Below are 25,340 nucleotides of genomic sequence, written 5' to 3'. Positions count from 1 at the left end.
TCGTTCGTAAACCAGCGAAGTTCAGTTCCGACCAAAGGAGCCTCCGTTGCTGAGAAAATAGCGCCCTCTCTTTGTCCAGCTCGAGGCCTATAGTCGGCAAATTTCTACAGAAAATTTAATTTCAACCACACCACGTTTTTACAGCTTATATCTAACAGAATTCATCCTAAAGATGGCATCCATACAACAAATAAAAACTGTAGATTCTACTAGCGCGAGTTACCGATGTAAACGAAGTGACATTGGCACAAACCATCGCACACTCAGCCAGTCCAAATTCCAACTAAGGGGGTTTAAACAGATCTCAGCGCGTAAGTAAGCGGCTGCATCACCCAAAAGAGAATATGACAACTTCCTGTTGGGATTAGAAAAAGTCACGCAAGGCAGGTTTAGCTTCATCTGCATCATTCCACAATTCATTATGGCGCGGAGGAAAATCATTATCAAATATCTACGAAGATGAACTACAAAATGTAACCAGGCTTTTTTACGCCAGTGTTCTTGGAAAATAAGAAAACGGATTTTTATTTTGTCTGAATCATCACTTTCTGCGGCATCACTCTCGGTACTTACTTTCGTTCCAATTTCAGGGCCACCAACAAGATTTTTTAATAAGGAAACAAGACTTTCTGCTTGGAACTGCGCGCACGCTTTCCTTGAATCAATCACACAGTTAATGGTGACCCAATTTTTAAGGTGCAAGACAAGCCGTAGTTTTGCAGCCAAACCTGCTCTGACATTTCCCCCGAGTCGACACCCTCTCAGGACCCACCAGACGTGACACATCCGGCCCCTGCCACTACGTCCCCTTTAAAAAGAAAACTCAGTAGTGATCTCTAAGGAACAGAGACAGGCTCGAAAGAGAAAGGTATTCTCTCAGTTGGGGGAAGGCAGTGATTTTGGGAAGATCAAAGGGCAAGGAAGCTACCGTTCAGGGAAGAGACTGCTGAAGACGGATGCGTAATATGTTAAAGTCCCAGATAGACGTTGCTGTTTCCGTATTTATCGCCCTTCAAGCAAAGGCATACCGGCTGGAGTTAACTGAGAAAGCGGAAAAAAGACACTTTGTAGCTATTGGATAAGGAAAGGTTATCACAAAGAGGTTTAATATGTAAAATTCAGGCCTTAGACATAACTCCATAGCATGCAGAGAATCACAATCGTTTCAGCAAGTAACAGAGTAATCTTTGCATTGAGGGCACTTTCAAAACATTTGTACTCCTCTTAAGCACATGACGAAATAATTTTCTAGAGTCGAATAAACAGCATAAGGAGCTGTCGTACTTGATAACAAAAAAAGATAAATCTAAATCCTTCCGTTTGGCAAGAGATCCAAACTCCAAACCCGTCTTGTCCGACCATAGCGAAAGACTTTCCTCTTAACAGTAATGAGAGGGTGTGTTGAGATGGATGAAACAGCATAAAAAGTTCACAGGCAGATTGGCCATGGCCTTCGGCGACTATTAGACCAGATACGTATCTGGGATTAGCTCACAAAAAGCATGCTTGTCGTCTACAATTAATCTGTCTGACCTGCGGGATCGATCCACCACTACAGTAGTGTGGTAAAGAAAGCCAGCCACGATTTAACCAACACGCATTTTGTTATGGCGCCTTCGTGAAGTAAAAACCAAATACCAGAAGGGCCTAAACCAACAAGCTTTTGGCGTAAACCAAATGAAATAGGCTTTCAAGTGGTCTATCCTGTGTATAATAAGCCTATATTATAGTAATCGGTAATAACTACATTGTACGAAAACAGTTTGGGTTCGTACTTTCAAGTTTAACCAATAATTCATTGGGCTGTATTAACACAAAAACTGCAGGCAGCACTCTTGTTGTTCTAGAGCCTGTTCCGGATAAACACGGTGACGAAGAAAACGAAGCTCACGCCGAAACCCGAATCCTTTTTCACAGCCCAATAAAAACAGGCAGTGCTTGTCAATGTCAGTATTGCGACGGGGTAACAAGGCATCAGGTATCTTCTCGAATATTTTTGTTATTTTAAAGCTGGGGAGGTTTGTTAAGGACAGTCATTTGGGTGATATAATATAAATTATACTTAAAAACAACTATGAAAAAAGCAAAAGAAACACTAAAAATACTTTAATTCCAACGCACAGTCACACTTTCAATAAATAAAAATAATTAAAGCACGAAAAATGATCATGACCACTTCCTAAGTTTTTAAAAGTCCTCTATATCCTCCAATGTCAATTATTTTACATATATCCTATAAGGGATGAGATAAAAATGACCATTTCGTGTATTATGAAAGACGTTTCCGATATCACCTTGAGCAAACTGTTTCCATTATTTAAAATGCGTAGATATTTTTCTTTGATCCCAGAACTTTGGTGTGGTCTCGTCATCATTTTCTGCAAGGTAATGAAACCAATCATCACATGCCTTACGTTCTGAATACACCAGTCCATGTAGGCCATTGCTTTTCATTTTGAAACTGAGTCATATCCAACAGACGAGCTTCACAGGAAGACTGACTGTCTGAGACAAAAGTAGTTCACAATGCCAATGCTAATGTCAACAGTATCTCCTATCTAATACCAAAAAACCACATCCATTTATTTCTTTTTATTACAAGTGGTTTCAGTCTGGCGAATTCTATCTTGGGTATAATATTACTGGACCGAGACGACATTGTCGAGCAGGGCAAGAGGCAGACAGTAACCAAATGTAATAAGGAGTACTGCGTCTGGTTGTTGGGCGCAATGCGATCTGCTTACACGACTTGCAAGCACGCTGAGTGTACGTCTTGTCTACGTCATTATGGAAGTATGCGTTCGCTATGCAAAGGTATTATTGGGCAAAACACCGAGTTAAATTTCTCCTCTAAGAATACTGTTATTCTTATGCCCCCCCCTTCTTGCATCGGGCTTCGTGTACCGGAAATGTTGAGTTTTTCAAACACTTTTCTTGACGTGAACGACTGCTCACGCTATCAGTACCCCTATGCTCTTTGTGCGTGTATCTATCGGGCTTTGCGGTAATGCATCAATGCTGTCAATCACACATCTATACGAGACCCGGTGTAATTAAAGGACTGGTGTGGCCAGTCTATACCAGGGACCACGTATCCATCTTAATTGGAAGTAGGCGCAGGTACTCTCCGTGTCCCTCGGCGGATTGGCTAGCTTGGAATCTCTCTCAAAAATGGAAATAAGGCACGGTGTGGTAAGTCGTCTGATGGAATTTTCCTGCTTTCTGTATCTTTCACCTTTTTGCAAAAAGGGGAAAACGAATACTCCAGTCAAATTCGATATCTTATTCGTGGTGTGACATGAAAGTGGCGGGTAAAAAGGCCCAAGCCTTCCGGCTAATTCAGTCCAATCAATTCCATATCAGTTTCGCGATATCTAATTGACTTTGCTGAAACTTTTTTTCTCCAAGCTCGAGCACAAATGCTGGTAAGACTCTGCCAAGCTAAAGAATGGATACTGTCTATGCAAGGTGGTGGAAAACATTATGAATCGGCATGTAGCTAGGTTATCAAGTTCCAAGCGGAAAACATCATGATGCAGAAATTTCTCAAAGTTAGCGCTCAAAGAGCAAGGTCTTCTACGCTCAAGCTATCAATCTTTACAGATATTCATGCATGGTACCACTTCACAGCATGATATGTAAGACCTTTTGCATTTTACATTACATTCTAAAAATCCTTTATGGTCTGTCATCTTTAGTTTATGGCCGTTTTCTAAATTGGATGTTTCTTACAGCTATAGCCGTGATTTATCTGGCTAATGCTACCATAGTAACAAGAAACTCTTCCTTAAACTGAATGACAAAAAAGTGCAGTTCAGAGACATTGGTTGCTAATTCACAACAGGAATAGTGTGACGACTGATCAAGTACGATAAATGGAAAATGCTGTATATGGTGATTCGTCCTGCCCAAATCAAGAGCTTGTTTGCGATCACAGAAACAAAGGGTGTGGCAAGTTGAGACACCAAATATCGATTGACATCCTCAACCTCGATCTCACGTTGATTCCAGCCATGCATCTACACAGTGCTTCATTCATCTGCCCTGGACTGGTGTGTTTTAGTGAATCACCAGATATTCCCAAGGACAGATTTACACCCGCAAAATCTCCAGATATTTGAGTCGGAACTGGTGCAAAAAGGACACAGCGATGCCTAGACTATTACCCGACATGCCTAGATGGGTAATCAACAACCTCGACCCTGTAAAAATTGAAGCTACAAAGCTCCAACACAACCACACAAGTAACATACTGCCAACAACATCGTTGGCAACATGGTTGAAAGGTAAAATATTGAAATAGAAAAGGCCGGTTCCATTAAAAATGTTCGATACGTTCTTGTACCGTACCTCATATTTGTGAACACACAAAGAAACCACACATGCTAGCTGACTCTAGGTACTCAAGACACGACTTGATAGGCGAAGACATGACAAATGTGACATAAATATTCTTTAAACGCTTCGGCCATTTGCCTCTTACACTGAGCTCTACACAGCTCAATATTCCGTCATATGTTTGGGGGTCCATTAGCTAAGACAGATATGGGGAAGCTCGGGGGCGCTGACCAGACATATATCAAATTTCGTTAATAAATTTCTGTATTCTGGCAACAAGCACTTCTGTTTACGCCTCACTCGGCAAGTGAAGATGCCATTCGATAAAAACTTTACCTCCATTGGTGCAAGTCATGTAAATACTCTGGACATGGTTACAAATAGAGAGCTGAATATGGACAACTTTAATCAGACGACTGCATGCATCAAATGGGAAACAAAAGAGTGCACCCTGAAGGGCGACGTAGAGGGCGCTCTTATGATGACGTTTACAGAGCTGCGTATAGAGCGAGTTGCGACATAAGGGTCACCACTGATGGAAATAAAGTGGCAAGTGTATGCGCCCGTACACACAGACAATTGGTATACAATAGCCGCACGCCGCGCGCTCTACTATAAACATAATAATGTCAGTCATTTTGTTTCAAAAATCTGAAGCTGGCACCACTCGTTCTATATACAGTTCTGGCTATTAACAGAGCCGACAGTTTGAAGACAGCGTTGAAAACGTAAATTTTGACGCCTGGGGATATAAGACACTTAATAAACCTGCACTTGAAAGATGGAAAATGACAAATATTGATTTAAGTTTTAAAGATTAAAATTTATGTTCCTCTGAGTTTGTACACAAGTTGAGAACTGCACTTCAAAGAAGAAATAAATACAGAACCCATAAAGAGTTTGCGAAATACAACAGACAAGCAATAATACTGACGTACGCATGTTGTGTTAAATTCTTTACGGTGATAAAAAAAAACGAATTAAGCTCATTCTAGTCATCAGCCTCCAGCGAAAAGTTATTCCTGGAGGCAATGTTTGATTATTCGAACACCTGCTTTCTGTTTAAGCCAAGAAATATAATTCCATCGACCTTGCATCGTGTGTCGTAGTGTCTGGTACGGCTGAAATCATGTGAGGTATAACATTGCGCCGTACTTTCCATCAGGTGTACACGTAACGTACGTGAAATTCCGATGGATCTATGGAAACTGCACATCATCGTTTTACAACTCGACGGAGGACTTAAAGCTGGATTTTTTGTTGACAGTGTGCGTTTGCGCTGACAGAAAGGAAATTGGACACCATAATTTCTAATTTTAAAATAGCAATGTCAGTTCATATGATGTAAAAGCAATGTTACACAAATACGTGCGAATAACCGAAGGCAATGAGCCAGTCCGGTATTTAAAACATACAAGGTCATTGGGAACAGCTGTGTCCCGAATGAGTCCGTGTATGGCTGCGCTGATAGGACAGATTATTCTACCTCATACAATTCATGACGGATCGCCGAACTCTCATTGGTGCATTCACCGTCACACTCCAGCCGCTATTTTTGCTGTTTGCCAGTGCACACGCGATCGTTCATACAAGGAGTAAATTGGGCTTTTAACTGTCGCTGGCTTACTCGGGCGACAGTTAAAACGCATGCGCAGTAGCGGAAATCCAGCAACTGTCGCCGGGTGTACTGTGCACTCGTGGTGGCGCCAGCCTAGCAACAGTCTGCATTGCATTCTTGTTTGTAAAATAAATGTAAATCGAAAAAGATGAACGTTCGTGTTTCGACCTTCGGAACAAAATAAAAGTTCGTGGAAACAAATTAATGATGATGATTTGATTTTCAGAAGTTATTCAATTAAATGTGCATGAGGTCTAGTAAATCAAATATAACATGATTTATTTCGGTTGGACAGTCCATGTTAGTTCCCCGAGGTATTGGGAGTTGACAAACTTGTTCCCTAGGCGAAACCATGTTATTATTTGTATACTGTGACGCGCGCGCACCGCTGTTCCTGAATGGCCTCGGACGCACTTCAGTTTAGGCATGCCGTATTGGAATACCAAACTGGCTCGTGCTAAGGGCACAGCTGTCCTGAAATTTTTTCTAGTATTTTTAGTTAAATGAGAACAAATGTGCATTATGCTGAAATGAAGTATAAAAATAAATAAATAAAGCTGGACCGATCGTGTTTTTATTACACAATTGTCTGGGGACACACCATGTACTTTCTTATGAAAAACTGATTTTATAAGTAGGCTTGAGAGGAGGCCTCGAGGAAGCTTCCCCTGTTGAGCCGTCAGACTTCACATCTATTCGAATAAAGAATCCTCCATAACCTTGATTATAGCCTTTATTCAAGACACATTTCCCCATCATGTTGTGTAAGAAAAAATTACAGACAAGTCACCTAGAGCCAGTACGTTTACCGCTACCAAGCGTCTCAAAAGTACCCCATCATTAGTCAACGAGAAACGCTCCTTAGAGAACTGATAACCTCTCTTTCAACTGGAACATTCTTTCAACATATAATAGAAGGTAATACAAGGCTCACGACAAGTAATTTCAACGCGCTTCGCAGCCCATTCATTTCAGAGGTACGTCTCCTAGAGAACATTCTCTGAATCGGTCCAGTACCACAGTGCTTAGTCTGTTGACTGCTGTCGAGTAGATTAAAAGGTGCCGATAGAATGAAATTTAAATGTTCCACAGCCTAAAAAAAAGCGGCGGGTGGGGAAGCACGCCCTCTGTCAACAACTTGACAAAGTGAACTTGGGAGCACAAAAACCCTAACATACATAGAAAGTATTGTATCACGTTTGGACTGACTGGAAAATCGAAGATAGTCAACATTTATAATAGGTGGGGACATATGATGTTGCGCTATGATTTACAGTAAATATCATTCATACATGAACAGTTATTTGTACTCGGGCATTATTTTTGCATGATCATACTTAACTCGCTTTGGTTTTCATTTAGTAACTTCTCATCAGATTACGGCGTTACATAGCATGTGATGATTAATTAACAGCGCGTGGTGTCTATAGGAGAAGCAGTCCTATACGGGACAGGTGGATTTATATACAGGTTTTCTTGAAGGACAACTTGACTTACATTGGCCAAGCTGTCGTACAATGTGCTACTTTATGGATCATATGTGGTGTTTCAATAACACCATAGTTTTTGCAGTGCAGACTCTGTACATTGTACCATGCTAAGAATCGATCCAAATGGGTTTATAATATTATAAAGGGAGGAATAATTTGATAATCGTTATATATTGATGTACTTCCTACACAGAGTATTGTAAAAAGCGGATTGAGCCCTTCCTGAAAGGTTTCAACCTTTCACCGAGGACTCAAAAGACGTCTGGACACCGAGAGCAAGCAGGTGGTTTTTGCGATTTGACAGCCGTGGGGTTAACGGCTTCTAACACTCTAACCCACGAGTCAGTGTAACGTGGGCGTGCTTACATCATTGGCTGGGAATATTTCCACAAGTTTCCGACGTGAATGCCATCAAGAATTCAGTAAATGGTTGCACTAATGAGTTAAGATGTGTTGTCGATACCTTTCGGCTACGACCATAAAAAAGTGAAGAAAAATACATATATCTTTCACAGATCATTAACCCACACCCACGGCTGTAAGACCCAAACGATCTCACGACTTGAATACAGAAGTACAATAACTAGGCAAGATACAAAAGTGTACGATGCGGTGTTTCGAGGAAGGGCAAACTCACACGGTAACCCTGCTGTTTCGATAAAGTTCACACTTGTGCATACTTAAATACCGCATGTTCACCTAAACTGTGTCCCAACTCAAGGCGTACTCTTCGAGAGCAATCGCTTTTAAAAGTATCAGAGCAAGACAGTCTTACCTTGTGTCTGACAGCAGCTCCAGCCTAAACCAATGCATTTCTTACACTGTGTGACTTTTATCCTGCGCGGGCTACCAAGCCAGATCCCTTGTGCCACTGACATTTATCGCTCGTGATGCCTCTCTGTGACGCAATTATGCGAATCTGTAAGTGCCCCTGAAATTGCTGATCGTGTGGCCTTTTCTCGGATGATAATTTCGTAGAGAGAAAGCGTATGACAGGCTCAGCCGACGAAAAACACTCCGTGCCGATTCACGCAATCGCAAGGAGCACAGAAATGCATCTGGCTGAAGCCTTGAACGCGATATGCAAGTCACGGTATGGATATCTATTTACGTCACACTGTGATGTCATCACAAAGGCTAGATTTTCGAAAGATGGACACGACGACTAGCTGAACAGTTGAAGGCACTGCACTAAATGCAGGCAAGTCACGTGTCCACTGTTCAACCTCGTATTAAAAGGTACAACTGAATAACACGTCTGAATGGCTACTTGGCACTACAGATGACTACGTATTGAACCAGCTTGCTGATAAATAAGTCTGCCAAATAGTCTGTGGTCAGAACTTGCTAGGACTGTTGAGGACAATCCAGGATGTCTACGAGCAAATAGGGCAGGTGGTGCAAACAGGCTCGATTAATTCAAAATACTGCATGGAGAGTTCAAGTCGTGTGGAACGAGTTACCACGCGTCGTGATCTCACACAGTCGCAGTCATGATGTAGGGATAATACAAGCTACACGGAGACAGCAAACAACCACAGCGTAATACGAAACACTGTTTCACTGGTATTCTGCTTTACACTTGCAACATATCCGCAGATGGAAAAACAACCAGTGGCATTTTGTAGTCTAATCAGAGAAATCTAGAGTGGTATGAAGAACTTGTTTTTGTGTTTGAATCTCACCATTTCGAGTGACAAACAAGCACTCCTGGCACAGACAACCGGAGGTATCATAGTCGACGATGTTCCCGATAACACAGAAATAATCACCCTTTGACATTAAACAATTTTACTTGAGTTAAATGACTTCTTGATAACACCCTGTTTCCTTTCATAACATACTGACGGGCTGCGACCTAATTACAAGTTTTAAAGAGCTTTAAAAAGTCACAAGAATAAGTCATACCACAACAAGGTTTTACATCATTTCTTCAATTTGCCTATTTTGTGCTTGTGACATACAGCAGCAGGTGTTGGAACGGTGATGCAAACATGACGTCACGGGTGGCTTAAAGGCTCCCTTCATCTAGGGACGTTTTTCTATCGTTATGGACTTGCCAACCCTCGATGGGCCGACATCACTCTTTTATCGCGGTCAAACTCTGTAAATCATGGGATGTGTTAAACATGTCAATTCATACGGGTGTCCGTAGTGAATTCTGTGGTTCTCATTTTTTCCCTTGAGGAAGGGTCAGTCAGGGGAAAGGGTAAAAAAAGTTACTTGCTTGTCATCAGAAATTCTTCAGAGTATTCTCCCCTTTTTTGGTAAAAATTTCTAGACAGGGTCGGCGACTTAATAGTTTTTTCCTTGGAAATGGGTCATTCCATGAGGTTGGGACACAATTTACGACGGTGTCCTTGTTACATCCCAAACTTTTACCACCTTTCATGACCTGTAGAGTATGTCATTTACTCTGTAAAAATCACACACACCTCTGTATTCAGCCTTGCAAGATGTATAACAATGTCAATTTGGAATCTACATGTAGGGAAGTCACTGTTAAATTTTATGGAACCCATGTAACAATTGACACCGTCACAAATTGTGCCCAAACCTCAGGGAATGACCCAAATAGAAACCACAGAATTAACCATGGCCGCTCTAAATGGTATTACAGGGACAGACTCTGTAAGAAGGAAAGGTCTAAGGCAGTTACAATTTTATTTACACTATAATTCACTTCATATTGTTGTCACGACCAGTAGGGCGTTTGCGAATGTGAAACTTATGGCAGAGTAACACTTTTTACCACGCAATGAGAAAATATGGTTTCATAAGCCACGTGTACCAAATAATAACAATACCCAACATAAAATATCGTCATTTCAACCAGAAAGAAACATCGTTTTGAGAAAATTTGACAAAGAACTAATTCGTGCTCCTGTTTAGACATTATGGCTTCCATCTCCATGTCTAGTTTGCTTTGCTCAACAAAACTGCCTGGAATCTACACCAAATATTTTCACAACTGCATCCCTCATCGGCCGGTTAGAGTGGATTGAGCGCCCGGGGGCTTGTGCAAAAAATGCGGCGGGTACGAGCGGAAAGCCGCCACGGAAATAAGCCCTCGATCGGAACAGCCAACCGCGCACGCTGAAATAAATTTGTTGATTTGGGGTCATGACGACCACTTGTTCTTCTCCCCTTTCGATATTCACCTGTTCCTGGATACGCTTGGTAGGTAGGGCTTTAAAGGGAGAAAACAAATAAAAATTATCTGCTTGAGAATCGAAACAAGACGAGAGGATTCATGACAGTGACTAAAGCAGCTGAACTCGGAGACAAACACTCAACAAACATCGATTGACTGGGCAAATTGGGACACAATAGGAAAATATAAACCTACCTAAATAAATAATAAAACATATGCCGTTACACGTCTGAAAACTATTGGTCATCATAGGGAATATTTCTACTCAGTAAAATTCAAGAGTCTTACTTTGGAGGCAAAACCATTAATTTTTTATCTATTGGCTTATCTTACATTTTCTATATTCAACTGGCTACAACCTGCTTCCTCAGTAATCAGTGCTACGGTACACCTTCAAATTAAATTGAATGGATGCAAGTGATGTCGCCAGTCTACAAGGCCAACAAGCAAAAGAAATGCACTCGAGTTATCGGTCTGTTTGGTGATCTTCTCAATGTGGTCAGCTACATCTAGACTCTTCACCACGACAAAGGTCGAGGGCTTCGCCATTTCTCACATTTTCATATGGGTCAATTTCATTTAAAGGCAAAATGAAAAATAATGCACTGCATTCCAAACAAAAGCTGAAGTATTTCACCGAGTTTGGTCTTTCTTGTTTCCCTGGGCCGCCTTCCTAATTTGACGTGTCTGCCCTTTTCGGTATTTGACGCGTTTGCCCTCAAGGGGTGTATGTTGTCCCTTAACGATAGGCGGGCTCTGTATGCGTTCAACTCGAGTGGAAGCGACGTGTACCGGGTGCGCTGTCTTGTCTTAAATGTCAACCTATTTACCCGCGTGGTTTGCTCAAGTTCGCGGTCACTTTGTACGAGCCTAGGTTCCTTTCTTTCTCGCTTACCGCCTCCCGCGTTATTTGACCATCAATTTTGATTTGCTTGAGAAGGGCGCAGGAAATATTCCCTATAAAAAGAGCACAGGGACACGGCTTATAGAGTCAGTGAGCACTCGGACAAAGATAGGCAATGGTTAAAACGACTCAGGTCAAGCTTTGAAAAGGTCCAATAGGGCTGATGTATATACATGTACATGTAGTCTGGTAGATCCCAAACTAACGAGGCAACAGGGAAAAGGAGGTTTACGCGGGCGCACTTACACCGAAAAACTGCTTGGGTTAAATTTAACCCAAGCGAGGGTGAAAACTGCAACTACCCAATAGTTTAGTTTGTTTCAACCCAATTTGGGTGATTGAAATAAATTTCTGGGTTGTTTTAAGAAACAACGGTTAATATCCACTCATTTTGTGGGGTGGAAACTGAAACAGAAAGTAGTTCTCAACCCAAAGTTGGGTCAACACAGGCCATATTTGGGTAGTTGCAGTTTTCACCTTTCCTTGGGTTAAAATGTAACCCAGGCAGTTTTTCAGTGTACGCCGCGCAAGTGGTCGAGTTGCTATACCCGTATTAAGGCGCATAACGCAACTCATGATTGCTTTCTTGTTAAAAAGCCTATTAAACTCCCATTACAAAGGGCATTATTGCACTGACTATACCTGTCAAAACCGTCAGTCAAATACAATATTTTCTGGCGACCTCTTTTACAAGATTTAAAATCTAAATTTCCACGTGCTCAAAGTCTTTACAGAGGTTAAGGCACTTACCATAGTCAAACTTTTTTTCGTGTTTCTAGTCCCAACATCAACCTGCGCATTTGACCGGCACGATATCTGACAGGTCATTTGTCTCTTCCCCAGAATCTCAAATTAATGAAATCTACCTGCCCAAAGTACGGATCACAGTGTGCTACAGGCGACTGTCGTCAGTTTAGACTGCGCGGTAACATAGCTCAATGTCGTTGTCCACGCTGGAAGGAAAAAAAGCACACCTGCTTATTGCTGCCGTCCTTGATCGGACATCTAACGTTGGAAATATGGCGAAAGATGCGTACCACTCGGAAAGCTAGATCACAAATCTCACGCAGAACATTTGTTTCAAGTACTTGGCCGGTTTGCAACTTCAATTTCTTGAAAATTTCAAACCTTTTGCGTCAAAAACATTGCCTGGTCTGTTTTCAACTATACTTTATACTTGGCATTTTCCTGTTGATAACTCCCACTTGTTTGGTATGCCGAAAAAAGTCATTTTTTCCCCTTCTGAACGCCAGTATAGCGCGGGAGTTTTTTCATTTCATTGCGAACAGATCACAAAGGGTTGATGACCACATGGCAATCGATAGCCCAACAAAAGCTACATGTCATCTCTTAATAGACCTCTTGAGGACAAGTGCCGAAAGTGCAGGCTGCCAGTTGCCCCCGCTCAAGAAAAATCCTGTCTTTGAAGAGTTCCTTTTTCTGAAAATAGCCGGCAAGGCGGGAGACATACGAAGTAAATTATGGTAGATAAAACAGTCTCGGGTGGAGCTTTTTAGTGCTACACTTCGTGAACAAGATAATTTAACGCATTCCATTGTAAGCCATTAGGTGACCCAATTAACCAAAATATGTGAATTTGCGTATCATTCGGTTTTTACGGGGTTTTTTGAAAGCTGAAGCACAGTAGAATAATCGGTCACAACCATTTAGAGTTGCAAATTGGTACAACTCGGCAGTGAGCTAAAGATACATTCTCGAATTGGTTGCACACCCACGAATGACACTTTGGGGGTTTAGAGACAAAAATGGTGACATGTTTAAACAGCTCTGTAACTGGACAGGTACAAAATCCACAGCTTCTATAAATAATACTGTTTCGATTTTTCGATTTCGTTTGAATACTAAGCTCATCAGCTTTGACTTATTGACTTTTCGAGCTACTCTCAATCGTTCAAACGAATGACGAATGAGACGCCATATGATATATGTGTTGTTTCTTTATAGCATTCTGCAGACCCATGATAGCCATACCTTCTATTTTTATGCTGGCGGTAATATTTTTGAGCTGGGCATGCGAGATGAACGGAACCCGGCCCAAGCGAAGTTTCCGGCCCTCGAAAGCCTTGCCCCGGTTGAGTGTTTTTCCCAAACAGCGAGGTAGGCTAGATCGGGCGCATTTTGCCTCTAGCGTGCGCATTCTACACAGAATCTAATGTACCCTCTGTCGTTCAGTGGACATTAATATCAATCGCACTGCAGATTAACAAAAAGTTTAACAAGAGGCTTTCAAATCCGAACTAAATAAAATCCTTAATAGTAAGGAGAAAAAACATAATACCAAACAACCACAAGCCTCTCTTAACAAAGACGATATTCATGCCTGTAACATCAACATTATAGATGCTCAGGGCGATTAGTGGAGTGTCTTGCTTCTAAACAAACTCAGCCCAATTCAGAAATCTCTGTTGAAGTAGATATTAACCAGAGGTGGCGTTTTAGGTGTGTCATTATATGCGTTTAATAACATTTAAGGACCACAATATCAGCCTGCACATATCAGTCATGTCTACACTGTAAAAATTGCACGCGCTTCGTGCACTTGCATGTGCATGTGACTTAGTACTTATTGCACTTGAGGCGATTAAGTGAGAACATGCGGACGCCTGACTCATGTGAGGTGAAAGTAAACATTTCAACCAAAACACTTCAAATGCTTGAAGCATACTTTTAGTGCCTGAAGTGCATTTGATCTCACCTCATGCACCTATACGTCCTCACCAGCATAAACTCGCTGCACCTGAATCGTTCCAGTGGTCCATTCAATGGCACCTAACGTGCTTGAAGCACACTTTTAGGTACCTGAAGTGCATTTGATCTCACCTCATGCACCTGCATTTGGGCACCAATATAAACTCACTGCACCTCAATCGTTCAAGTGGCAATATATTGACACCTGAGGTTTATTCAATGGCACCTAATGTGCTTGAAGCACACTTTTAGGTACTTGAAGTGCATTTTATCTGATCTCATGCACCTGTATTTGCGCACCAATATAAACTTACTGCACCTGAATCGTTCAAATGGCAATATGTTGACACCTGAGGTTTATTCAATGGCACTTAACGTGCTTGAAGCACTCTTGTAGGTACCAGAAGTGCATTTGATCTCACCTCATGCACCTGTATTTGCGCACCAATATAAACTAAGTGCACGTGAATCGTTCAAGTGGCAATCTATTGACACCTGAGGTTCATTCAATGGCACCTAACATGCTTGAATCACACTTTTAGGTACCTGAAGTGCATTTGACCTCACCTCATGCACCTGCATTTGGGCACCAACATAAACTCACTGCACCTCAATCGTTCAAGTGGCAATATATTGACACCTGAGGTTCATTCAATGGCACCTAACGTGCTTGAAGCACATTTTTAGTTACCTGAAGTGCATTTGATCTAATCTCATGCACCTGTATTTGCGCACCAATATAAACTTGCTGCACCTGAATCGTTCAAGTGGCAATATGTTGACACCTGAGGTTCATTCAATGGCACATAACATGCTTGAAGCACTCTTGTAGGTACCAGAAGTGCACCAGTATAAACTCGCTGCACCTGAAAAGTAGCAATTGACACATGATGGGATTCATATGCTTGAAGCACTGCAGCACCAACGTACTTGAAGCATATTAGTTACCTGTAGTGAATTTGATCTAACATGAGGCACCAGTATATGTTCATACATGCACGTAATGCGTAGGCCTACCTGGTAAACATAATGTGTTTTATAACTCGACGTGCCGACGTCCCTGCCTGTGGCTTTGGCTTTGCATGTGTTGGAAACAATAGGATTTAGAACCTTAAGTGAATATGCCACCCATACATCCATGATGCTCTTAAATTGTCTAAGTAATAAGACAAGGTACGTGATACTTAACAGCTACAAGACTTGGTTTACTGCACATGAAGCAGTGGTTCGATGCCTGTAGCTATAGTGAGTCTGCTCTTACCTAATGGGGCACGTATTTCCAGCTCTTGAATGGTTAATTATGCACCGGAATTGATAAAGAATAATATTGTGCAAGTAAGACTACATATTTCTCCACTGCGGCGATCGCGGCCTGTGAACCCTAATTTATTAGCCCACCGAAGAAAAGCTGAGCTGTATTTTGGCAAGCCATCTTCATTATGAACAGCGATTAGCCCAAGCCTAACCTCGGCAGCAGGGCACATCATCAAAGGCTAAAGTGGGGGAATTTCATCACCTGAGACGCCTGATGTATCACTTGCCGCCCTTTTGATCACGTGACAGGAAACACTTCGCGTATTAATTTATACTTTTTCCCCTTTTATTAGTACTTTCTAGTCCAGTATTTTTCATATAAATCCATCTTGCATTGGTCATGTGAACGAGGCTCTAGACTGTTCGTTTCTTTTGCCAAGTAACAAAGTGCCGTTTTGTATTTCAAGAGTATAGCCTTTAACCGGATTATTTTTCCTGCCGCGTATGAAAAACAGTCCTGGCATGAAATATGACACAGGTACGCGGGCGCGTATGTACATCATGTACGTACATGTACGTTATAGCATACTACATGCACCGGCGGCCGTTTGTATGTTGTTGACACGATTGCACACATGCGAGTATCATGGCGTCGTTGATCGGAGAACTGAAGACGAAGACAACAGCAGAATTGTGTGCTTTCCGTCGGGAACAGGACATGTCCGATGATGTCATCGAGAAATTTGAGAGTAAGTACTCAAGCAGTTTGCATTAGTTTCAACGGTTTCTTACTGTGGGAGAAACAGATTTTACTTGCTGGGATTCACTGTGACCCTAACGTTAGGTCTTATGACCGATCCCAACGCTATGTTTACCTGTGCACGGCCGCACGTATGCAAAGGTCATGCAGGGAAAGAATGGAACTGTTCCCAGGTATAGGCCTAGCCTAGATCAGATATTGGTAGGTATGGGCCCAAACGTTAGTTAAACACCTTCTGTCGAAGGATAAACGACACAGGTCGTTTATAAACAAGTATATGTAGGCTAGGTTGCCCAGGTTGAGGCCCCCTCCATTGTATGTGGCCACCGCTGTAGAAAGTGGTTTTTTTTGGGGGGGGCTTATAATTGTTCCCTGTAACATTTTGTTCATTATAGATCCCGCGCTGAATTTCTCAGGAGGCTGTTCAAATACAGAGTGGCACAGAATGAAATAGGACAGCTATTATTACAAGATTACATTTGTAATTTTGTGAGCCATCCCCCTTTATTTTATTGTTCCATTTCCTTTTAAGTTTCTCAAAATTCTCTGCAAATATGTTCATTGTCATTACGCACGCATTTTCCTTGACAAGCAGGGGGATTTCAAACAGAAGGAACTGGAAAAGTCTAGATTTTTTCATGCAATAATTTTCCTCCGATTTCATAATTTAAAGCCACTTGATATTTGTTACATGAAATACAGATCTTTACACATTTTCTTCAATAGAATTAGATTAAATGTAAATCAAGTGCGACAGTTTCTCTTTTGAGTAAACTGTTTCATACCTATGATGAGCTACACAATTTGCATAGGATGGAAAAAATCCCACACCTTCTTGTTCCATAGTTGAGGAAGCAATATGGGTGTCTATACAGGTGTTTGTTTGCTGAAACCAAAGTGGCTGTGCTGACAACAGTGGACAGTAAAAAAGTTCCCTGTAAACTGCTTGACAATCCAAATGCACATTTCATAAATTAATTTTCTTGGTAATAACGCAGGTTGGTGAGAAAATTGACAACACCCAAAATTCCCCGACCCTCGTGATCAGCATGGACGACAAGGTACCAACTGGAGCACACGTTGTCAGCTTTCAAAGAACCATGGTTGAAGTGTATGGACAAAAACCAGTCAAGCGGAGGATACTCACTTTACTGGGTGGATACTACATCCTTGACTTCGAATATCCACATGGATACTCCGTCATGCTCAAATTCTTGCAGCATTTTCTGCTGGGCAGAATGGTGAAAGACATGCCAAAGTCTGGAGTAACCTATACTGTTAATTAGGATTGACCATACAGGTAGCAGGGTCGGATCTTTATCGTTAGATAAACGACTTTCCAAAGTTGCATGTCATTCAGGAGAGACTCAGTGCATGACTTTTAACAGATTTTTTCGTGTTGGCAAATTGTGATTACAACATTTGCTTCTTTATTAAGTGTGAGGATTTCATGCAATATGAAACTGAATTGGACACAGAAAAATCAACATTGAAATGCAGAGATTTTTTTTCAGGGGAATGGATGTTAGGTGTATTTCTCATCTGTGACAAATGCATTTCCATGAACACAAAACAAGATACTTAAAACCTGTTTTGGATTTCTGTGCAGTGGTTTGCTTTATGGTTAACGTGACATTTAAACAGCCACAACTTGTCAGTTGAATGTTTGGTGGGGATGGTGGACACTATTGTGAGACATATCCCTACCCTTTTGTGACACTGACAAACCCTCAAATTATACTGACCCTCATTTTGGTTTCAATTCAGTTTTAATTTGCCAGAAAGACTCACTACCTTGATCTCTTCTAATTCATAATTCATGTCTGTCATTACGCATTTAGAAAACAAGAACAAGTTAACTGGACAAATCAAAATTCTCTTATAAATAATGTAATGAAAGGATGTATAACATTTAAAAATATTTTAGAGGGTCTTCCAAACAAAGAGGAAGGCATCCATATTCAGTAAATATTATATATGAGAAAATATTAACCAATGCCAACTAATAGTTTTTTAATAAGTGTTTCATGAAAAGTTAAGTGTTGAAAAGTTTCAAAGTTTTTGAGAAGTTTTGTAATATTTTATATCGAATACGTCAAGTGAAAGTGATAATTTCAACTGTTAATTTAACTGGGAGTGTTAAGGGAATGTACTTGGGCAAGCAAAACTACAGTCATTTCACGTAGTACCTCATTGAAATGTTGGAAATTTACATTCAAAATTTGATCCTGTAAAATAATAGCACCAGAAAAGTATAGTATTTTTTGTCAGTTTCCAACACTGGTCGGCCGACTTTTGTTTGAAAAACCTGATTGTTTCAACTTTAACCTCTCAGTCACCCAATTCATTCAGTCAAATTTGCTTGTGTTTTAACCCATTTGTGACCGAATGCAATCCAGCTAAGTGCGTTTACCTACAGCCTTACATTTGATTCATGTCTACTGGGATTGAAACACTACAGGAAAATAATCCATTATCTTGGATTCTTCAGGCATTTTGGAGCATTTTGTGCCAAGTTTGTTTTTTTAAGTCTGTAATTGAGATACAAAGTGGTAGTTATATCAATCAATCATGTTCTGTACCATTTCAAATACCACATTTTATCCAGATCTTTTATAGCTACTACATGCATAAATAAGAAATAAATCATGTGATTGAATGTATATTAGAAATGTTCCTAACACTGCTTTTAATATACTCACATTCTATGCTTGCAACTGCCACCCAGTGATAATAATCATGTCAATGCATAAAATGTATAATCTTTATGTGAATAGAAGCCAACTAAGATTTACTTTGTGTGGTCCGTGCGCATCGCATACATGTCAAACATTGCGGTGTTAGGCGTTAGTCTGCTGGTGCCTAAACGTTTCCTAAGAATGTCACCTCTGTCACTTGTTTCGTTGCTTGATGTACATGAAGTAATGGAAATGCCGTGTCATCTCAGGTGCATGTATGTGAATGCATCAATGCTTGTAATACAGGAGGTAATGGACGTACCTCAGGTAAATGCTGTGCTGCAAGTAGCGCGTTAACTAGCACCTGAGGCACAAAGTGTCTCAGGTGCAATTGGTGCTAGTAAGTGCTATTTGAGAAACTGGCACCTGAAGTGCAATGGTGCCTCAGGTGTTCATGATTCTGGGACAAATACGTGCTAGTCTTTATGTGCCAGGAAAATAGCACCTGAAGTGCAATGGTGCCTCAGGTGTTCATGATTCTGGGACAAATACGTGCTAGTCTTTATGTGCTAGGAAAATAGCACCTGAAGTGCAATGGTGCCTCAGGTGTTCATGATTCTGGGACAAATACGTGCTAGTCTTTATGTGCTAGGAAAATAGCACCTGAAGTGCAATGGTGCCTCAGGTGTTCATGATTCTGGGACAAATACGTGCTAGTCTTTATGTGCTAGGAAAATAGCACCTGAAGTGCAATGGTGCCTCAGGTGTTCATGATTCTGGGACAAATACGTGCTAGTCATTATGTGCTAGGAAAATAGCACCTGAAGTGCAATAGTGCCTCAGGTGTTCATGATTCTGGGACAAATACGTGCTAGTCAGTATGTGCTAGTAAACGTGCACTAGTTGGCCGTCTAACACCTAAGGTGCATAAAACTAAGTGCATGAGGTGTTCATGATTCTGGGACAAATAGCCGCTAGTCTACAAGTGCATCATGTGCAGCGCATTTTTACAGTGTAGTGTACACAGACAAAGGTTCTATGTTGCTATGTCGACTTGTTGATGTTATACATCAGGAATATTCACCTCGAAATGATCGAACTTACCAAAGGAACTTGACAGTCTCTTGAAATCAAATCTGCGTGAGGGCGACAGATGTACGGATACACCAGATCAAACAGTAACTGAGGTTATAACCCGAAAATAATTGAGTAGCATGAACATTAAAGCTTAGTAAGATAAGAACAAATAAAGCCAACTAGTTAATTTGCAAGAGATGTAAACCAATTACAACTCCTTTGTGTCTGAAACAAGAAATTATTTTTTCTCAAAAGGACACTTCAAGTTGGGCAGTGCGACTGTAAAGGGCGTAAACGTATCTCAATCAATGATGCTCAGTACTAATCGACACCAATGCTATTAAATAACAAACTCATTACTGCAAATCAGTCTGGGCTAGGTTAAACTCAAAATCTGTCTCTCCGAATGAGAATTTGATGAAACTGTCTCCTCGGAGCCGACGTTGAAGAAGACAGTGTACTCTCTCGCTTTCTTCTTAAATAATAAATCAAATTAGTCCTACAAGTTTTGCAATGCAGGGTAACTTCGCCAAATTTCTCTAAGAGTTCATTCTTGATCTTTTTCTATGGGGCAACATAAATAAGGGAATGAATTTAGCTTCAATTCAAGACCTTAATTTCTGACAGCTGGTGCAGAGTACAGTCAGCCTAAACTCAATATTGACTTGGAGGATGTATTACCTTGAAGTCAGTTGTTGAGAAAAGAATATACTATGAATATCAACATACTACCATTGTGTTGAATTTCTGTGAGTAATAATGGACATTTTTGCATAGTTAGAAGGTAACAAAAAAAAATGGGTGTTAAAACATGTTCAAAATGGTGAGGTTTGCGATCAGATAGGTAATAAGTGCTTCGAGTTTATTGCACATCCCCGAAGCGGCAGACAAAGTGGAGCGAATTACAACGCTAGGAATAAATTCCAAGGCTATAAAGTTGTCCCTGGACCCGGCAAGGAAATCAATCAGTCTTGCTGTCACGGTCAAGGATTTGACGCTGCTGATTACACAAACAATACAATCATATATCCTAACATTCACAGCAACGGCGGAATTTCTAGTGATTATTAGCTTTGAGAGATTTACTTGCGCTAACGGTCAATTAGTGGTTGTCGCATTTGCACATTATACGGGTAATTTTCGATTGCATTGATGGCATTAATTAATATCCTTGTCAATCCGTTTCTAGTAAATCGCCAGTGAGTGTCTACACTCCGAGGTCATTTTGTCTCCGGGACTCAAGGGGATGACCTTTGTAAAAGACAAGATTTCACCTGCCGGTAATCGAGTAGCGTCCATGCATTAACAGCGTACAACATAACCCAACACCGAAATATTGCACATATACAACTTTTCAAATCAATGGTTATTTTATATAACATGTATTAGAAAATCCAAAACATTCACGTGACATGATGTGGTGCAGGTTTGTATGCAAAGACGTCAAAATAAATTTCCAACCAAAATAATTAACAATTTGATAGAGCTGTATTTTAATGTCACGTGATAACCATGTGCTGCCTTCCTCAGAAACAGTTATCATAGTATTATCTAAAATGAGCAACAGAGGTGAACAAAATGCTCAAGTTGCAATCTTCTACATTATAATGGAATGATAATCAAATTGCTCTAACCTTCGGAGGGTAATTTAATCAGCGAAATAATTGCAGCGTTCCGGGTCTCGCTCCCGGTGCGCTGAAACCACCGACGAAGAGAAAACATTTACCCAAAACATTGATTTGCTATTCACTTTACGGCATGTGTTAGACAAATTTTGAAGTCACGTTGGGGCAAGTTCTTCTTCATTTGAGATTTAGCCCTAAAGGTGCAAACGAGGAAAAATGCAATCCACATGACAAGGCAGACTCACGAAAGTTATTGAATGCCTTCCTTCCCTTTCAGAGTAATGAAAAATTACACATCTGTACACTACAAACTGTGAGTAATTGCATTGGAATATCTCCTGGCGTGTGGCCAAATTTAAGGTTGAAGAGACTGGCTTTTGAGCTTAGCATTTTTCATGTTTGGGTATCTTTGGGTATCTTGTAGCGCCTCTGTAAAGCCTAAAAACGTTCAGAAAAAAATGGTGTTATAAACGTGGGTCCAGTAATCGGACGGAAACTTTCTTCGTGAATTTTCTCTGACCGTTGTTCAGTTTCATTCCTATTCTCTCAGTCGCGACAGCGATTATTTGATGTAAATTACGGCGTCTCACGCTCTGCCGGAATTCCATAGTCGGACTGAGATGCAAAACCAAGACATGCAAACAAGAAAAAATTGGAACAGCGATCAGTGACTGCCTTGCATACGTCGAAATTACGCGCAAATATTAGGGCAGAAACGTGTGTCGATGAATGTGTTTCTGTCTTAAGTCACTTAAATCTTGCTGGGAACAAATACCAAAGCGGACATCCTCCTACACCTATTCAACGTTATGTAGTGTGTCTCCTCCGAATGGATGCTACAGACAGCCGTCCCAAACAAGGTGTACATGTAGTAACATTTTGCACATTATTTTATAGGCCTAGACGTATAAAAACTGTAAATAATTGCAATGTTACACAAAGATTTCCTCGGAATCCCTACTGTCATAAGCTAATTCCATTATCCTACTGTGGTCTTCAACCTTACACATAGGCAAGAGCACTTCACTTGAGCTGAAAAGCACAGGTGAGCCCTCAGCCATAACCGAGTCCGAATGACTTGACTATAGGCTGGAACCACTCGATGCGATTACCCTCCTTTGTCACTGATACATGCTTTTGCTGTGAAGCCTCTTTTATTAATTAACGGGTAGCCCGATCCGATGCTGGATTTTACGTGTGAATCAATAGAAACCGTTGACTTGTGGCTTCGACCATTTCAAATTGGCTTATGTGTTCTTTGCAGCTGTACTGAGACATACCGAAAAGCTCGAGACATAAGGTGTGCGGCCATTTCTCGATCAAGGCTGAAGCCTCAGAAGCCTTTAGCCGCCTTTAGCCACATCTGAATCGGGTATTTTGTGGCTATGGCCTTGTCTCTGCCATTAGCGTGCTATGATGTTCGGCCACAGCCACGATCACTGTACTTGGCGAGAAAACGAACAAAAACGCAAAATTGTGACGTCAGATCAAATATTGGCGCTGCGAATTTACAAAGGCCGGTTCATACTACGGGCGGTGTGAAAGCAAAGCAAATTTGACGTAACGAAAGAATTGCTGCAAATTTCGCTAGAGTTGAAATGCGTTCAACGTTTTTGAATTCGCAGCGTCACTAAGCCCTATTTTGATCTGACTTCACAAACTCGCGTTTGTTTGTTTTTGCAACAGGTATGAACTAGCCTTTAGTACTGAATATTTCACCATACATTTTTACACCCGAAAAAGTGTCTTCCACGCATGGTTTTTACAACCTGATTTCAATCATGTCCTATGATAGTGGCAAAGACTCAGATCACAAGATTTAAGTTTTATTTATTATCGGCAGGCATTAAATATTTAAAACAACTAAAGAAAAAACACGAAAGACTTGAACACAAAAAACCCAAAGGTCACTTACAGCAATTATAAATCTTTCCTGCCTCCATAGGGAGACCAAACTCAGCATATATTGACAAGATGAGTCGACCTGAAATCGATTGATAAATCAAAAAAGGACACACTTGGCAAAAACCAGGCACAAATATTAACCAAGTTTCAGCTTCGTTACCAAACTGTCGCACTCTCTTGTGCAATTTTTAACCCAATTTAAAAGTGCAGTGTTTGCCTTTTCCATTGGTGCCATATCTTGCATTTTAGACGCCCGAATGTTAATGGATCTGGGCAAATTCAAAAAGGAGACGATCGCATAAGATAGATAGCATTCACACCAGAACTGTTACCTCGACCGTAAACGAAGTGACGACTTGGCGTCACAATCGTGTAACAGAATTCCTCCTGGAATAGGTTTTAATTTTCCACGTTCGATCGGGTGGTTGCTAGTAATTGCACGTTGATGGAAGATTCCTTTTATGGGCACTTTTTCTCTCGGAATAGGACCTAGCATACGCAAGCACTGAGGTTCGTGACTCGCTGACCAAGGCTTCTTTCAAATCTCGGTTTGATTCCGCGTTCGACTCGTCTCCGTTTTAGACATTCACTGTTGGGAAACACCCGTATGTGTGGCCCGGCATAAGCCAATGCGAAGTCTCTGTTGCAGAAAATGGAGCAACATTTAATCAGACGTTCTCGCCACAGGAAACTAAATTTCTGACAAAAGCCCAAATACCACGGTTTAGAAATTTCCATTGTTGAGGATTATGTCTCATGCCAAGTTCATCTTTGCTAATACGAGGTTATATTACAGTTGCCTAGTGCTTTCCTTGAGCTTCCATGAAAAATCAAAGGCTTGTTGATGCATAGTTAACGAACCCACAACCTCCTGCTTACAAGTACAAAGGCCTAAACAACCTGACCATCATGTCCCGGTAGAACATCCCAATTCACACTTCCCACCCCCCAAAAAAATCAATAGTCCCCTTTAAAGTTGTCCTGTGGGAAAATGAAACTCTAAAAGAATTTGGTTAGGTCTACGTTGGGTTGATAGCATGAAATGATGCAAAAGTCACTTACGACAGAATTGATTCTTGGCTGCTTTTCCTCACAGTAGAAATTATTGGAGCACTTTATTTATTAAACCGATGGTAATATAACAAAAACGAAGATCTCCTTAGTCTCCGGTCCTTTGCAACTAGATCTATACGACATCGCAGCCTTTGCAACTGCCGACACAGCGCTCTACAGTGTAACAGTCCATGAATGTTTAATCTGATAGTGCGACAACACACGCATGAATTCCACTTAACTGCAAAAAGTTATAATTTATCAATCGATATGTATCTTAGTCGTAGCTTTTCTGGAGCAGACAATAATCAATGATGAAATATTTATTACTTTCCCTACGATCTCGAGGAAAAAAAGCACGCTGTGGTTAAAACCTCCCTGGCACCAATGTCCAAAAGAGCATTGCAAGGTGTTAAATAATTACGCAGCGCACGTAAACAGTAACATCCAGCGATACTCTTTTTTTATATAAATTCTATTCACGAATAGGGGTGCTAATGCATTGAACAACGGAGACGCATTTCGAAGTGTTGAGGGGATACAATTCCGTCATCTGCTTATTATCCAATGGTTGAATGTTTCGAGTTCACGAAATTTACATTCAAGTTGATTGTCAAGCTAGCTGATTAGGCAAGCTTCATCTTCGATTACATATATCTTCCAGCTGTAGATGTATATTTGTATACTTTAGCACTGATCCTTGTAAGAGATTTCGCTTGTCAAAGTAATATCACCAAGGACGGATGCTTAGCACCACATAACCTCCCGACCTTTA

The 25,340-nt window shown here is 40.9% G+C and overlaps 1 protein-coding gene and 1 long non-coding RNA gene across 6 annotated transcripts in view; one reads left to right on the top strand and one right to left on the bottom strand.

Moving 5' to 3' along the window:
- Positions 1-25,340, bottom strand: part of LOC110980436 (synaptotagmin-15-like) — a 63,913-nt gene that overhangs the window by 20,552 nt on the left and 18,021 nt on the right. Inside the window, exon 1 of one of the 5 annotated variants that reach the window (XM_022237110.2) lies at positions 8,222-8,507. The exons of the other annotated variants lie outside the window; for them this stretch is intronic. The gene's annotated coding sequence lies outside the window, so the exon portion shown is untranslated. Of the gene's footprint in view, positions 1-8,221; positions 8,508-25,340 lie in introns of those variants that run through there. 5 annotated transcript variants of the gene reach the window in all.
- On the top strand, positions 14,038-19,112 carry LOC147795985 (uncharacterized). Its single transcript, XR_015423359.1, has 2 exons — positions 14,038-16,216; positions 17,226-19,112. It is a non-coding gene; the product is annotated as an uncharacterized LOC147795985 (long non-coding RNA).

The sequence above is a fragment of the Acanthaster planci genome, linkage group LG19 (assembly GCF_054643075.1).
Source record: "Acanthaster planci isolate LZ-2023a linkage group LG19, COTS_SCS, whole genome shotgun sequence".
NCBI classification, from domain to species: Eukaryota; Metazoa; Echinodermata; class Asteroidea; order Valvatida; family Acanthasteridae; genus Acanthaster; species Acanthaster planci.
Note: the sequence above shows the minus strand (reverse complement) of the source record. Positions and strands in the feature narration are given on the sequence as shown.